Source organism: Zea mays, chromosome 7, assembly GCF_902167145.1.
Source record: "Zea mays cultivar B73 chromosome 7, Zm-B73-REFERENCE-NAM-5.0, whole genome shotgun sequence".
NCBI lineage: Eukaryota > Viridiplantae > Streptophyta > Magnoliopsida > Poales > Poaceae > Zea > Zea mays.
In genome coordinates this window covers 175,284,256-175,299,934 of record NC_050102.1, presented here as the reverse complement: position 1 = coordinate 175,299,934, position 15,679 = coordinate 175,284,256, and positions in this window count along the sequence as shown.

Genomic DNA, 15,679 nt, shown 5'->3' with positions numbered 1-15,679 from the left:
AGGGTTCATTGAGGTATTTTGAATGTATATGGTTGTTTACAGTTAAGAGAGTTGAGACATCATCTAGAAGATATGTAATTATCTTATGTGTCCAAGTGATTAAATGGAAGGGTCACAAGATGAAAAAGGTAGACAATATTGCTTTCAAGCTTTGTTAGGTATACCGTGACCACTATAAATAGGGTTTTAATTGATAAGTCTCATGAATGATGGGGTGGATGCGACCATCTTAGTCAAACTTATCGTGATTAATTTGGTATTGAACCTAATTGGTGTGAGTGGCCCCAACTAGTCCACAATGAGAATGTTACGAGACTTTTTTTAGAAAGGCTAAGAGACTTCTCGGAATTCAGATGACATTATTAGAGCTACATTTATTAGGCATTTAGGTAACAAGTTCATGTTTCAAGCCAGTTTATAGAGGTAGGTTTTGAATACGACAATATAAATTAGGAGGAAAAAGAAGTCCTGGACTTTGTGGTAGCTTTTGTCCTATTGATATCTAATGCTTTCTTTAGGAAGAGAATCCCATTAGTTATATATAGTAGTGTTCAAAACTTTAGTCAGATTGAGTTCATAAGAAGAGAGGATAAATAAGCACGCTTAGATTATAAGGTGATACTTGGGGAGTATGTTGTCCCTCAACATAAGCTTGTGTTTGCGGTATTTCATTTTTAGGTGCGTGAATATAGGGATAAAAAGACAATATTGCGAGAAGAAAGTGGTGAAAATTGAAAGAAGTGACATCATAAGTCTTCAAGAAAAGAGTCATCAAAGAGATGGCGTAAACAACATATAGGAGAAGACGAGAACCTGCAAGGAAGATGTCCTTATTATTGTGTGGAGCAATCAAAGGGAGTAGATATGAAGCTAAAGATACTTGATGGTTGAACGAGAACAAAGAATGTGTCATCACCCGAGGAAGGGCATACCTCTGATGGAAAAATAGAGCTTATCCACTTAGTTAGGGGTAAAAATAGACCAACTCTCATCGTGATGATCTGATGGTTATGCTCCCTTCACGAAGTTGCTTTGCCTTGATGTACCCTCCATGATGGCCCCATGTGCCACCTCAATTCTCTTTAAAATCATGGCACTGGGTTTGATACTGAAAGCATCTAGGCCCCTAGTTGGTTTTAGTGATTAATGCCAACGTAATGTTATATGTGACTAACGTGTGTTTTGCAGAGACAAATGGTAAGTTAGGTCGCATTACATTTGTGCTCTACATGAAGGAACTAGAAGTGAGCGTGAGTGAGCGTGAGGAGAGATATCACATTGCTATGAGAAAGTTAAATTCTTCTGAAATGCTTGCTAATGAAAATGTCAATGCTATGTACTCACGTCTCAATATTCTTGTAGAGGAAGTAAATGGATTGGGGCTTACACAAATTTCACAACCGGATGTTGTGAGAAAGATTCTCAGTGTCCTCCCAATTGACAAATATGGACACATTGTCACTGTACTGCATCAATTGGATCTTTCAGTTACCACACCTACACAGATATTGGGAAAGATCAATGCTCATGAGATGTACATGCACATCAATGATAAGGATGAGTCATCTTCCAAGAGAAAGGATTTGGCTCTCAAAGCAAATCAAGAAAGAAAAGAAAAGGCTAAAGTACAAATTTAGGAAGAATCCTCAAGTGATGATGACCTTGATGCTAACATTGCCTTGATGGTGAGGAAGACCACCAAGATGTTAAAGAAGCTCAACAGAGAAGGCATCAAATTTGATTCAAGAAAGAAGAAATTCTTTTCCAACAAAAGAAAGCCCATTTCTGAGATGGATTGCTACAACTTTGGAGAGCTTGGTCATCTTGCTCATCAATGTAACAAGCCCAAGAAGAACAAGTTGAAGGGCAAGAAAGAAGATGACAGCGATGATGAGAAAAAGGAAAAGAGATTCTTCAAGAGGAAGGATGGGAAGCAAAAGAAGTTCCACAAAAAGAAAAATGGAAAGGCATATATTGTTGGTGACTGGCTCACTGACATTGAGTCATCAAGTGGATCTTCTTCAAGTGAAGAAGAGAATGATGAAAAAGTTGCCGCCATCGTCGGGGACTTCTCTTCACCACCACCATCGCCATCATCGACTACTCACCTATGCCTCATGGCTAGAGGTGAAGGGAAGGTACAAAATGATATTGATATTACTGATGATAGTGATAGTGATGAGGAATTTGCTTCACCTTCCTATGATGAACTAGCTGACTTGCTTAAAGAATACACTCAAATCATTATGAAGTCAAAAGCTAAATGTGATAAGTCGAAAAATGAAAATGAATCTTTGAATTCCAAATATGACATAGTTATGAATGACAAATGCACATTTGCCTTTTAATCTCCCCTTTTTTGGTGATTTATGCCAACACATCAAAAAGCAACAAAAATAAGTGCAACATCGATGCAAATGAGGACCAAATTGTTTTTTACTATAATTTGGCATATTTGGATCATTCTTTGCCACCACTTGGTTTGTTTTTGCAAATCAAATTCATTTTCCTATCTCTAAGTCAAACTCATTTGTTTGGGCACAAAGAGAGATAATCCAAGAGTGAAATTGATCAAGAGCCAAAAACTCCCCCCTTTTCCCGTAATCATAATTTATCCCCCACAAGAGACTAAATTTTGCAATAAGAGCATTTTGGACAAATCAAAAGTTCTAACTCTATTGTTTTCAAAATTCACAAGTGGTAGCTGATCCATTTGCTTTGGCCTTAATTTCTCCCCCTTTGGCATTAAGCACCAAAACGGGATCATTATTGGCCCTTTAACCCCATTGCCTCACCAAAAATGTCAATTAAGAGCAAAAATGCAATAAGAGCATAAGAATGAACTTGGAACTAAGTACACTAATACCAGAGTGTAGTGGAAGCCTTTGCATGGTCCAAGTTCACCTTTCTCTTTCAATCCACCTTTGAGACTACATAAAGTATACTCAACCAAACGGATTAGTCTCAAACGGTCAAGTTGTAGCACATCTCCGCCTAAATATGTGCATTATTCACACATGGACTTGTGAGGTCTGGGGATCCTTTGCACAACTTGAGCACCATAAATAAGCAACAAATTTCATAAATGCATAAAGTAACATGATCACAAGCATAAAACACATGTATGCTATAAATCAATCCAAGTTACGCGAATCTAAGACTTTTAGCTCACTACGCAGCCTGCAAAAGGTTTTCTCATCTAATGGCTTGGTAAAGATATCGGTTAGCTGGTTCTCGGTGCTAACATGATACACCTCGATATCTCCCTTTTGCTGGTGGTCTCTCAGAAAGTGATGACGGATGTCTATATGCTTAGTGCGGCTGTGTTCAACAGGATTATCCGCCATGCGGATTGCACTCTCATTGTCACATAAGAGTGGGACTTTGCTCAGATTGTAGCCAAAGTCCCAGAGGGTTTGCCTCATCCAAAGTAGTTGCGCGCAACACTGTCCTACGGCAACATACTCGGCCTCAGCGGTGGATAGGGCAACAGAAGTTTGTTTCTTTGAACTCCAAGACACCAGGGACCTTCCTAGGAATTGGCATGTCCCTGATGTACTCTTCCTATCAACCTTGCATCTAGCATAATCGGAGTCTGAATATCCAATCAAGTCAAAGGTAGACCCCTTTGGATACCAGATCCCGAAGCAAGGCGTAGCAACTAAATACCTAAGAATTCTCTTAACAGCCACAAGGTGACATTCCTTGGGGTCGGATTGAAATCTAGCACACATGCATACACTAAGCATAAAATCCAGTCTACTAGCACATAAATAAAGTAATGACCCTATCATAGACCGGTATGCCTTTTGATCAACGGACTTACCTCCTTTGTTGAGGTCGACATGTCCGTCAGTTCCCATAGGTGTCTTCGCGGGCTTGGCGTCCTTCATCCCAAACCGCTTGAGAAGATCTTGTGTGTACTTCGTTTGGGAGAGGAAAGTGTCATCCTTGAGTTGCTTCACTTGGAACCCAAGGAAGTAGTTCAACTCACCCATCATTGACATCTCGAACTTTTGTGTCATCACCCTGCTAAACTCCTCACAAGACTTTTGATTAGTATAACCAAATATTATGTCATCGACATAAATTTGGCACACAAAAAGATCACCGTCACAAGTCTTAGTGAAAAGAGTGGGATCGACTTTCCTAACCTTGAAAGCGTTAGCAATTAAGAAATCTCTAAGGCATTCATACCATGCTCTTGGGGCTTGCTTAAGTCCATAGAGCACCTTAGAGAGCTTAAACACATGGTCGGGGTACCTGTCATCCTCAAAGCTAGGGGGTTGTTCCACATACACCTCATCCTTGATTGGCCCGTTGAGGAAAGCGCTCTTCACATCCATTTGAAACAACCTGAAAGAGTGGTGAGCGGTATATGCTAATAATATTCGAATAGACTCTAGCCTAGCCACAGGAGCAAAAGTCTCCTCGAAATCCGAACCTGCGACTTGGGCATAACCTTTTGCCACAAGTCGAGCCTTGTTTCTTGTCACCACCCCGTGCTCGTCTTGCTTGTTGCGGAACACCCACTTGGTTCCCACAACATTTTGCTTGGGATGTGGCACCAGGCTCCAAACTTCGTTCCTCTTGAAGTTGTTGAGCTCTTCCTGCATGGCCAACACCCAGTCCGGATCTTGCAAGGCCTCTTCTACCCTGAAAGGCTCAATAGAAGATACAAACGAGTAATGCTCACAAAAATTAGCTAAACGTGAGCGAGTTGTTACTCCCTTGCTTATGTCACCCAGAATCTGATCGACAGGGTGATTTCTTTGAATCGTCGCTCGGACTTGAGTTGGAGGGGCCAGTGGTGCTTCTTCCTCCATAACTTGTTCTTCTTGTGCTCCCCCTTGATCACACGCCTCTTCTTGAGGAACCTGTCCATCATCTTGATTTGGGGGTAGCACCATTGTTGAGGAAGAAGGCTGATCTTGCTCTTGTTGTTCCTGTGGTTCCACATCTCCAATCGTCATGGTGCGCATTGCGGCCGTTGGAACATTATCTTCATCTATGTCATCAAGATCAACTTGCTCTCTTGGAGAGCCATTAGTCTCATCAAATACAATGTCGCTAGAGACTTCAACCAAACCCGATGATTTGTTGAAGACCCTATACGCTTTTGTATTTGAGTCATATCCTAGTAAAAACCCTTCTACAACTTTGGGAGCAAATTTAGAATGTCTACCTTTCTTTACCAAAATGTAGCATTTGCTCCCAAATACACGAAAGTAAGAAACATTGGGTTTGTTAACGGTAAGAAGTTCGTAGGAGGTCTTCTTGAGGAGGCGATGCAGATATAGCCGGTTTATGGCATGGCAGGTCGTGTTCACAGCTTCCGACCAAAACCGCTCGGGTGTCTTGAACTCTCCAAGCATCGTCCTCGCCACACCGTTTTGCTGTGGTGTGTAGGGAGCGGAGAACTCGTGCTTGACGCCTTCTTCCTCAAGATACTCCTCCACTTGCAGATTCTTGAACTCGGACCCATTGTCGCTTCTTATCTTTTTCACCTTGAGCTCAAATTCGTTTTGAGCCCTTCTTAGAAAGTGCTTTAGGGTCCCTTGGGTTTCTGATTCATCCTGCAAAAAGAATACCCAAGTGAAGCAGGAAAAATCATCAATAATTACTAGACCATACTTACTTCCCCCGATGCTAAGGTAGGCGACGGGTCCGAAGAGGTCCATGTGAAGAAGCTCCAGTGGTCTTGATGTTGTCATCACATTCTTGTTGTGATGAGTGCTTCCCACCTGTTTCCCTGCCTGACAAGCTGCACAAGGTCTATCTTTTTCGAAACATACATTGGTTAGTCCTAACACATGTTCTTCCTTTAGAAGTTTATGAAGGTTCTTCATCCCAACATGTGCTAGACGACGATGCTACAGCCAGCCCATACTAGTCTTAGCTATTAAGCATGCATCTAGATCGACATTCTCTTTCAAAAAAACAACTAAATAGAGCTTGTCGTCTAATACACCCTTAAATGCTAATGAACCATCACTCCTTCTAAAGACAGAAACATCTATATTGGTAAATAGACAATTATAACCCATGTTACATAATTGACTTACAAACAATAAGTTGTACCCGAGTGATTCAACTAAAAACACATTTGAGATAGAATGCTCGGATGTAATGGCTATCTTCCCCAATCCTTTAACCTTGCCTTGATTCCCATCTCCAAAGATGATCGAATTCTGGGAATCCTTGTTCTTGATGTAGGAGGTGAACATCTTCTTCTCCCCCGTCATGTGGTTTGTGCATCCGCTGTCGATAATCCAGCTTGAGACCCTGGATGCATAAACCCGCAAGGTAATTTACACTTGGGTTTTAGGTACCCAACTCTTGTTGGGTCCTACAAGGTTAGTCACAATAGCCTTTGGAACCCAAATACAAGTCTTGTCTCCCTTGCATTTGGATCCCAACTTTCTAGCAACTACTTTTCCATTTTTACGTAAAAGCGCAAATGAAATGTTGCATGCATGGTAAATGGTGGAAGGTTCATTACATGTTCTCCTAGGCACATGAGGCACAACATTACTTTTTCTAGGCCTACTTCTACCATGCACAAAAGTGGAGTTAGAAGCAAACATAGCATGTGAATTAAACACATCATAACTCCTATTATAATGAGCATTCCTAGAAAATTTTCTATCATAAATGTAAGCATGACATTTTTGAGAACCACTAGCCATATGAGCCTTCCCTTTCTCCTTGTTGAGAACGGGAGCCTTTTGGCTTTTTAAGTTCTTGGTTTCCTTTAGAAAACCAAGTCCATCCTTAATAGAGGGGTGTCTACCAATTGTGTAGGCATCCCTAGCAAATTTTAACTTATCAAAATCATTTTTGCAAGTCTTAAGTTGAGCATTAAGACTTGTCACTTCATCATTCAAATTTGTAATAGCAATAAGATGTTCATTACATGTATCAACATCAAAGTCCTTACATCTATTACAAATACTAACATGCTCTACACATGAACTAGATTTATTATCTTCCTCTAGCTTAGCATTTAAATCATCATTTAAACTATTTAAACTAGATACAGTTTCATGGCAAGCAGATAACTCAGAGGATAGCATTTCATTCCTTTTAATCTCTAAAGCAAGAGATTTTTGCACACTAACAAATTTATCATGCTCCTCATATAAAATATCATCTTGTTTTTCTAACAATTTATCTTTTTCATTTAAAGCATCAATTAACTCATTGATCTTTTCTACTTTAGCCCTATCTAATCCTTTAAATAGACTAGAGTAATCTACTTCATCATCGGAGGAATCCTCATCACTAGAAGTAGAGTACTTAGGGGTATCTCGAACACTTACCTTCTTTTACTTGGCCATGAGGCAAGTGTGTCGTTCGTTGGGGAAGAGCGAAGACTTGTTGAAGGCTGAGGCTGCTAGTCCTTTATCATCGGAGTCCGATGAAGAGCAGTCCGAATCCCATTCTTTGTCAAGGTGCGCCTCGCCCTTCGCCTTCTTGTAAACCTTCTTCTTCTCCCTCTTCCCATGCTTTTCTTGTTCCTGGTCATTTCATTATCGAGGCATTATGCTATATAATGACCAGTCTTACCGCATTTGAAACAGGAGCGCTTTCCCTTTGTCTTATTCTTGTTGGGGTACTCCTTGCGTCCTTTTAGTGCGGTCTTGAAGCGCTTGATGATAAACGCCATCTCATCATCGTTGAGGCCCGCGACCTCCACTTGTGCCACCTTGCTTGGTAGTGTCTCCCTGTTGCTGGTTGCTTTGAGGGCAACAATTTGAGGCTCGTGGACGGGTAGTGGGCCGTTTAGAGCATCGTCCACATATAGAGCCTCCTTCACCATCATGTGCCCACTCACAAACTTCCCAAGAATCTCCTCGGGCGTCATCTTGGTGTACCTGGGATTCTCACAAATAAGGTTGACAAGATGGGGGTCAATTACCGTAAAATGACCTTAGCATTAGTCGGACGATGCCGTGGTCCGTCCATCTTGTGCTTCCATAGCTTCTAATCTTGTTGACCAGGGTCATGAGCCTGTTGTATGTTTGTGTTGGCTCCTCTCCCCTGATCATCGCAAACCTTCCTAGCTCGCCTTAATTCCACCAACTCCATTTTGGTGATCATGGTGGCGTCGTTCCCTCATGTGATATCTTGAGGGTATCCCAAATTTGCTTGGCGTTGTCCAAGCCGCTCACCTTGTTGTATTCATCCCTGCACAAAGATGCTAGCAAAACAGTGGTAGCTTGTGCATTCTTATGAATTTGCTCATTTATGAAAACAGGATTGTCAGTATTATCAAAATGCATTCCGTTTTCAACAATCTCCCAAATACTAGGATGGAGAGAAAATAAGTGACTACGCATTTTGTGACTCCAAAATGAGTAGTCTTCTCCATCAAAGTGTGGAGATTTCCCAAGTGGAATTGATAGTAAATGAGCATTAGAATTGAATGAAATACGAGAATAATGAAATGAATAATTTTGATTAACCATTTTCTTTTTCGATGAAGAGTCGTCGTCATCGTCGTCTCTTGGTGAAGATGAAGAGGCATCGCTATCGTAGTAGACGATTTTCTTGATGCGCCTCTTCTTCTTCCCATCCCTCTTCTTGTGACTTGAGCCTGAGTCGGTAGGCTTGTCGTCTCTAGGCTCATTGAGGAAGGACTCCTTCTCCTTGTCGTTGACCACCATCCCCTTTTCCTTAGGATCCATCTCTTCGGGCGATTAGTCCCTTACGTGAAGAGAATGGCTCCGATACGAATTGAGAGCACCTAAAGGGGGGTGAATAGGTGATCCTGTAAAATTCAACACTAATGGCCACAAAACTCAGTTATGAAAGTTAGAACGGCTAAGTGGCTTGAAGCGAGTTCTTGAGAACACGGACAGTCAAAGAGAAAGCACACAAGAGACACACGATTTTTATCCCGTGGTTCGGCCAAGTAATACTTGCCTACTTCCACGTTGTGGCGTCCCGATGGACGAGGGTTGCACTCAACCCCTTTCAAGTGATCCGATGATCAACTTGAATACCATGGTTTTTCCTTTCTTAGTCTTTCTCCCGTTTGCGAGGAATCTCCACAACTTGGAGCCTCTCGCCCTTACAATGATGATCACAAAAGAAGCACATAAGTAAGGGAGGGGAGAGCAACACACACAAGACTCAAATCCACAGCACAATCACGCACACAAGTCACAACTCAAGCTCAAAATACAACGCACGGAGTTCACAATGGAGCTCAAGTCACTATCACAAAGAATCGAATGCGTGAAGTTGGAGTCTTGGAGTCTTAGAATGTTTCTTGTAAGCTTGGGTGACTCCTTCATGCGCCTAGGGGTCCCTTTTATAGCCCCAAGACAGCTAGGAACCGTTGGAGGCCAACAAGGAAGGCCATCCTTGCCTTCTGTCGGGTGGCGCACCGGACAATCACTGTAGACGGTCTGGTGCCGATCTCCTTCTTATTCTGGCGCAGATGACCGTTGCAACTCCGTGGCAGTTGGCGCATCGGACACAGTCCGGTGCACACCGGACAGTCTGGTGCCCCCTGCCGACCGTTGGCGCGGGCCACGCGTCACCCGCGGATTGCGCGGCCGACCGTTGGCGCGGGCCACGCGTCGCCCGCGGATTGCGCGGCCGACCGTTGCGCTGGCAACCGTTGGCTCACCGGACAGTCCGGTGCACCACCGGACAGTCCAGTGAATTATAGCCGTACGCCGCCGATTTTTCCCGAGAGTGGCCTTTTCACCGGATGTGAATCATCTAGGCCCCTTTGGTAATGTTTTGGTAATTAATGACAACTACTTGTGGACTAACGATTCTTGGAGAAATAAGAATGCAGGGTTGGACCACATAGAACAGGAAATGTAGAAGAGTCATACGCATTGGTTGTGGATCAGATGAAGGCAAAGGTATAATATAGGTTTTACTTTTGCCGGTCTTGAGGAGTTTAGAGAAGATACCTGACCGGATTAGTAGGCTAGATACCCGTACTATTAAGAGGGGTCAATGACTTAGATCTGTGTAAAACTTAGTGCCTCATAGAGCATCAAGTAGTTGCATTTGCATGAGGACTAACAGCGCTTCACATTTCGCAAGTCAAAAGTTCTTTCAAAAGCATGTTTGAAATTGTGAAGTCTTGGTCGCGCGGACCGTCCGGCCCTTGGGGGCGGACCGTCCGCGATCCTCCAGAGGGTCCGAAGTCTGACCAGTTGTGTTGGCAATGTGTTCTATTGCACTACGGACCGTCCGGGCTTTAGGGCCGGACCGTCCGCAGTCCTGACCAGAGGAAGGGTGGCGTCGGGTCAGTCCCTGAATTATAGGCGGACGGTCCGCCTGTGAGGCGCGGACGGTCCGCATGTGTCTAACTCGTTTTTGGACAGGGACTGTGTGTTTTTATAGATTTGTACTACGGACGGTCCGGGGGTCCAGTCCGGACAGTACTGTCTCAGGTCGCGGACGGTCCGGGATTTATAACCGGACGGTCCGCGTGTGTTAACTCTGTTTGATCCGAGGCTCGGGTGTTTGAAATTGCCAGGTCGCGGACGGTCCGGCCTTGAAGGGCGGACTGTCCGGACCCACCTTTTGAGTCTGCTCTGACATGTTTCAACGGTCATTATAGCCGTTATGGTGTACAGCGGACCGTCCGGCCCTAGGGCGCGGACGGTCCGCGTGTGCGCAGAACTGCCCCCTTTTGCACATAACGGTTGGTTTTAGATGGGGGACTATAAATAGAAGGGTAGCTCGTGTGTGAGACCTCTCTTGGCCATTCCTTGCACACATTGAGCTCATTTGTGATCCTCCAACTCACTCTCTCACACTCTTTGCTTGAGATTGCATTCTAGTGAGAGATTGAGGGTTCCTAGTGCATTTGCATCATTTGGTGATTCTTGAGGCACTAGGTGGTACACCGAGCAAGCGTCGTTGGCTTGTTACTCTTGGAGGTTGCCGCCTCCTAGACGGCTCGGGTGATTGTCTCCGTCGAGCTCTCCAAGAAGATTGTGGAGAAGCCGCGGTGTTGATTGTGAGGGGTTCGCGCCTACCTCGCCGGAGCGGCAAAGGTGACATTAGTGGAATCGAGGTATTGAGTGATTTCTTGTCCACTTGGCTCAAAGATCAAGTCGTGTCTTGATAGAGGAGCAAGTGAGAGCTTGAAGTCCACCTCAACGTGGATTAGGGGTGATCGGCAAATCACCGATACCACGGGATAAATTTCGGTGTCTATTCCTTCTCGCATTACTTATTGCCTTGCAATTGATTAGTGTTTTGCTTATTGTTCTTCAAGTATTCAATCTCCGTAGTTGTCTTTCATACATTGTTTACTTATTGACACTAGTAAATTTATTCCTCTTGTTGAATTGACTAAATTTACTTAGTATTGTTGTTTTTAGTCAAAACCGTCTATTCACTCCCCCTCTAGCCGGTGTCCTAGATCCTACACCGGAGACCAGCCTGGCGCACCGGACACAGTCCGGTGTGCCAAACTGAGCTGAGTTTGGCTGCACTAAGCCAACTCCTATGCAATTCTTTTCTTTTCTTCTTTTCTCTGTTTCTAACACTTAGACAAATATATTATTATACAAAAACCAATGTACTAAGTCTAGAAACTTACCTCATGCCTTGATTTGCACTTTTTCAATCTTGGGCACATTTAGAACTTAGAGAATATGTGTTGGGCACTTAATCACCAAAATAATATAGAAATGGCCCAAATGCACATTTCCCTTTCACTAAGACCCAAGCTACGGAGGCCAGGGGTCGATGTGGCGTAGAGATGGTAATAATGGTAGTAGGACCCATGCCGCCATGCCACCCGTCATGTTGAGCACGAGCAGAGATGACCAGATGACAAGGCGCATACGGACAAGCGGCCTCGGCCTAGTAAGACATTAGATTTTACCATGGTATAAGGGCTCCTTCACAGAGAAGCCATCGACAACCGACCCCACCTTAGCCTCTAAAAGGAGGAGGTCGGCCACAAAGTAGGGGGATAGGTCTTTCGGTAACCGGAGGAGAATTAAACACATAAGACAATCAACGGAGGATAACCACACACATGGTGGAACTTGAAGACCTAGAAGCCAGAGCCAAGGCTTAACGTAGGACTCCAGTTCAATAGTTTTTAGGTCCACCTACACATAACAGACTTGGGAGCCCTTCCTCCCCCGCTCGCCCACTTGTAACCCGCTTGTAACCCCTACTACGAGCATCGATCAACACAGGTGCTGGTAGCGTGAGCCGCCGAAGACTGGATGAAGGGACGTTCTGTCCGAACCAGTATAAACCTTGCGCCCGCCGAGCACACCGTCCGGAGCCCAGAACGCGCACATAGAAATTTACTTGTCGGAGCGGAGGTTCGAAACACCGACATAATGCATATGCTAAACTTGTAGAGCCATTGGATGCTAAGTTGCAATGGCTTGACATTAAGATACCCTTTCTTGTGGCTGCACCGCTTAGCAAGAGAAGTGTCACAAGTTAGAGGAAACTGAGGTTCGAGAGCTATCTCGAAGGTGGCAGCGGAGGCTCCAAAGCTACAAAAACTAGTGAACAATAGAGTGATAAAAGCAAGAAAATTGTTAGAGGAAAGGTCCAATGTCCAAATTGTGGAAAACTAGGACATAGAAATTTTTGCTTTAAGTGTCCTCAAAATGGAATGAATAAAAAGTAGGCATCACTTCTTTTATTGCTATATAGTTTTATCTTGTCATTTTACAATGTTATTTACTAGTACATATTGTAGTAAAAGGAAGTCAACGAACAATACAGCTAAAAGGTACAATCCAAAATGTCTATCTACCCCGAATAAGCTTATCACTAAGTAGGTTATATTGCAAGAGAGTCTTGAAATTATGACAAGGATGTAATTGATTTATTTATAAACGTTCAACATATATTAATAAAATATAAAAGTAACATGGTCGTGTTTTGTATAGGCGTCTTGCAACGTTGATGGAAGAAAGAGCAATTTCTCAAGAGGAGGCCTCCTTTTCCTAACTTCAAACTACTTCAAGTGTTCAAAAAAAGTTGGCTCCAAATAGCCACGAATGACCTAATCTTGTGCATGTAGTTGTTATGTATTTGTGACATGACTAGATCTAATTTGTATCTTTATGTGGATATGGCTTATATGCCTTAGATTTGAACTTGTAGTTGATGTTTTTTATGTGTATCAGTGTATGTGTCTCGGATATGAACTCGTAGATGATGTGGAACATGTTTATGCATATAGAAAATGTTTATGTGGTTGTTTTATGTGGTTCTTTGCATGTTCTATTATACTCTTGTACTATTTGTTATTTTTATTGATATATGTGGTTCTCAAGGTATAAGCATGAACATTTTTGTGGATATGAACTCATAGATGATGTGGTTGTTTTATGTGTATATATGGTTTTTTGCTAATTAGTTATTATGTTAATTATCAGGTTAATGGACTTGGTTTCATATAAAAACATGAAAAAATTGAATTGTTAATATTAAGAGTATTTTTGTTTTTTTACATAGCCAGGAGAGATAAAGTAAACATAAAACAAGGCTGAAGGGGTATGTAGAGAAGCCTAAATTTAAAAGCCCTAATATATAGAAGCATATGTACAAGGTCACAAAATATAGAAGCCACACTTCCATAACCCTAAAATAGCAATTGTCTTCGCGGAAAGGAAGTATATGTGTATAGCTTAGTTGAAGTGATGATGTAATATGCTATATCGAATGTTTTATACAATACTTATTTAAACTTCAGTTCCAAGTATTTTTGCTAATTGCCTTTTTCTTTTGATTAAATTTTGGGGTTTGTTTGATTTTTCTTTCGAAGATTGAACGTTGCAACGAGCAACATGAACATGACACATTCCCTAAACCCTGTAATGTTGCCTAGATAGAAAAGTTGTGTTCGTTCTCACACCTTGCCTTCGTCGATAGCTACAAGGACTAACAAAAGTACTTCTTCAGAGTTTTGTCAAAATAAAAGTTTGGCTTTGAAGTGCAAGGAATTATTTCTAAATCCCTTATAATGGTCCGTTGGATAGGTCAAGAATCCCGACTCTGAGTGGCGTTGGATTTGAGTACCAGAGGCGGATAAATGTAGTTAATATTTCTCTTTAATACCATATTCATATGGCCGTCCACACAAAATAGAACAATTTTTACGTCAAAACGGTTTAGACTGTGCATAACCTCCAAATGTTTTTGATTCGCATCCAATCCAATCCTAAATTGTTTTTATAGACACATCCAACTATATACATTAGGTGGAAGGACTATATACATTTTTAAGTGATCAGTTTTTCCTAAAACACTATCCGAGTCTTTGGCAAGACTACAACTCTTTTAGTCTCTTGAGGCTTTTATCTGGAAACCACACTAAACAACCGTCTTATAAATACAAATACTAGGCTCTAGCTTTTGGCTTGACTCTTACCGCAGAACCGTGCCAAACAACCATGGATGGTACTACTCATTGCAAAGAGCTAGAACCTTTTTTTTTATTGCGTCGAAACCATGAAAACATGCCTTCCCTTAGCTGACCACACTTGACAAAAACAATATTACAAAACTGATTTAAAGCTATTTTAGCTAATTTTTTCAAAATGACTTTAGTTTCATCATAGAATCTGTTCTCTAAGAGAAACCATAGGAGTCAGAGTATTTGCCAAATTGACGCGAAGAATCCACAATCTTGACTTTAACATGTGTAATTAATCTTATGTGCATAACTGATCTAACCATTAAATGAACTTTGTTTTTAATACAACGTTGATTAGTTTTAGCACTAGAATTGAATTACACTATTCACAAAAATATAGATTAACTGAATAATAACTAGCAAAGGGCAGAATATGGAAATTCTGATTCACAGGCCGAATTCACATTTTAAAAGGAAATATAATAAATGGTGTCTTCAAGACCATGATATGCTGTCTTCAACCCGTCATCATGGTTAAATGAAAATAATTAAGATACGCTACATTATCTTATCTTATCTTATCTTATCACTAGTACTAGATTATACTCTCTTCGTATAAAAAATTTATAATTCTATGTTCAAATTTGTCAAACTTTCTAAATCTCGATCTACTTTATAAAAAATATAAATTTGTAACTTTGATTATAATTATAAGATAATATTAACAATTATAGTGTATACTCCATCTATCCTAAAATTCCTAAAATATTATTCGTTTTAGCTCTTGTTTTTATGTCTATATTCAAATAAATGGTGATAAATCTAAACAAATATATAAAATATACATAAATATTGTACAAATCTATTAATTATTTAAAATAAATTTTAATTTAGGATAGAGAGAGTATTTAATATTATTAGATAAATCATCGAATATATTTTAATAACAAAGTTTATTGAGATATAAATATTACTACTATTTTTCTACAAATCTACCCAAATCTAAAAAAATATAATTAAAAGGTGTTTGATTAGCAAGAATCTTATAGCGAGAGTACCAAGGGTATATTTTTTCTTAAATAAAGGCAACGTTTCAGCGCGTATAAGTTTTTTAGAACATGTGATCTTGTCGGTTGCTGAGATCTTCAGCTACAATTCGGTTCCGATGCAAATCTTGTGAAATCACTATGTTTCCAAACCTTTTTTTAATAAAAAAAACTTGTAGCAGGTACCGTGGTCTTTTTAAAACAAAGATGATCACGACATACATATACGATAAAGAAATACACGAACTAAAAC